Source organism: Cucurbita pepo, unplaced genomic scaffold (genome assembly GCF_057944985.1).
Source record: "Cucurbita pepo subsp. pepo isolate OVF unplaced genomic scaffold, ASM5794498v1 scafford_234, whole genome shotgun sequence".
Lineage (NCBI taxonomy): Eukaryota > Viridiplantae > Streptophyta > Magnoliopsida > Cucurbitales > Cucurbitaceae > Cucurbita > Cucurbita pepo.
In genome coordinates this window covers 1-2,500 of record NW_028258116.1, presented here as the reverse complement: position 1 = coordinate 2,500, position 2,500 = coordinate 1, and positions in this window count along the sequence as shown.

Genomic DNA, 2,500 nt, shown 5'->3' with positions numbered 1-2,500 from the left:
TGTCGCACACCTAAAGGCACTTGACACCGCCCCACCGTGCATGTTCTGCCAACACGCCACCTTCAAAACATAGGGCTGGCCCAAGGATGGGCCAGAGGCATCACCACAACGTCACACACTCAACGAGGTTCATCCCGGACACCCGAAGGCACCCAGTTCCACCCCACCTTGCATGTTTCATCATCGTACCAGCCATCAACCATCCTCAAACCAGCCCAAGTTGGAAGGAAACATTCCGTTCTCAACAGGTCTCATGTCGCACGCCCAAAGGCATTTGACACCGCCCCACCGTGCATGTTCTGCTACCACGCAGCCTTCAAAACATAGGGCTGGCCCAAGAAAGGGAGGCATACACCACAACAACGTCCCACACTCAACGAGGTTCATGCCGCACGCCCGAAGGCACCCGGCTCCACCCCACCTTGCATGTTTCATCGTCATACTAGCAACCATCCACAGTTCCTCACACCAGAGATTCCCAATTAGAAGGCAACATCGCAACATTCCGTGCTCAATGAGGCTCGTGTCGCACGCCCAGAGGCACCCGATTCCAACCAGCCGAACATGTTCTGGCACCACCGGCCTTCAAAACATAGGGCTGGCCCAAGGCTGGCAGGCATCACCACAACGTCACACACTCAACGAGGTTCATGTCGCACGCCCGAAGGCACCCGGCTCCACCCCACATTGCATGTTTCATCATCGTGCCAACCATCAACCATCCTCAAGCCAGCCCAAGTTAGAAGGCAACATCGCAACATTTCATTCTCAACAAGGCTCATGTCGCACGCCCAAAGGCACCCGACACTGCCTCACCGTGCAAGTTTCGCCACCGCATCGCCGCCGTCAACCGCCCTCATCCGCCGACCACCACCCCCACGCCCCAAGCATATGCCCATGTGCGGCGCATAGTGCTTGGGGCGTGGGGGTGGCGGAAGATATAGGGGTACCCCCGTGCCCAGCCCATGCAGACTAGTCACCCCCCTATATAGTACATTTTGAGGCATTTTTGGTCTGCCAGGCCTAGATACGATTTTTCTGAGCCATCATACGGTCAAATATCTCAAGTTTTAGATTGTTTTTTTCCATGAACTCGATTGATTCATGAATGGGACATTGTAATGGATCTAGAAATCAAGTTTCATAATTTTTCAACCAACCAATTTTTTTAATGAATTTTAAATATTAAATAATAAGAAATTAGAAAAAATAGCTAGAGCCGTCAAAAAAAATCTGAAATTTTGTGGGAATCATTCTTTTCATGTTGCTTAGCTCCCAGAAAAAAATTACAAAAAAACAACAACTCCACATGTAATTTCACAATTAATGGGTGATGGATGGGGCGTGGGCGGGGCAGGGCGGGGCGCGCGCGCGCGAGAGAAGGCGGGCGGGGCGGGGCTGGGCGGGGCGCGCGCGCGAGAGAAGGCGGGCGGGGCGGGGATGGGCGGGGCGCGCGCGCGGGAGCACGCGGGCGGGGCTGGGCGGGGCGCGCGCGCGGGAGCACGCGGGCGGGGCTGGGCGGGGCGCGCGCGCGGGAGCACGCGGGCGGGGCTGGGCGGGGCGCGCGCGCGGGAGCACGCGGGCGGGGCTGGGCGGGGCGCGCGCGCGGGAGCACGCGGGCGGGGCTGGGCGGGGCGCGCGCGCGGGAGCATGCGGGCGGGGCTGGGCGAGGCGCGCGCGCGCGGGACAACGTGGACGGGGCGGGGCTGGGCGCGCGCAGGCGGGAGCACGCGGGCGAGGCGGGGCGGGGGGCGCGCGCACGCGGGAACACGCAGGTGGGGCAGGGCGGGCGAGCACGCAGGACCATTCCGACACCACCTCACCGTGGGCATTCCGCCACCATCAATCGGCCTCGACCCGAACCACCACCCCGTGCCCCAAGCATATGCCCATGTGCGGCACATAGTGCTTGGGGCGTGGGGGTGGCGGAAGATATAGGGGTACCCCCGTGCCCAGCCCATGCAGACTAGTCACCCCCCTATATAGTACATTTTGAGGCATTTTTGGTCTGCCAGGCCTAGATACGATTTTTCCGAACGGTCATACAGTCAAATATCTCAAGTTTTATATTGTTTTTTTTCCGTGAGCTGGATTGATTCATTAATGGGACATTCTAAAGAGTTTAAAAATCAAGTTTCATAATTTTTCAACCAACCAATTTTTTTTAATGAATTTTTAAATATTAAATAATAAGAAATTAGAAAAAATAGTTATAGTTGTCGAAAAAATCTGAAATTTTGCGGGCATAATTCTTTCAAGTTGCTTAGCTCCCAGAAAAAAAAAATAATAATAAAACAACCACTACACACGTATTTTGACAATTAAATGGGTGATGGGTGTAAAAACAAGGTCATGGTGGCGTCTTGGTCTAATGTACCTACTCTTGTATCAAAACTCTTCATTTCATTGTTTTAGATAACCAAAAGAAAAAAATAATTCATCACTCTTTTCTTAGTTCATTTCATTGATGATGTTTTTATAGTCCAAGGCTTATACATGA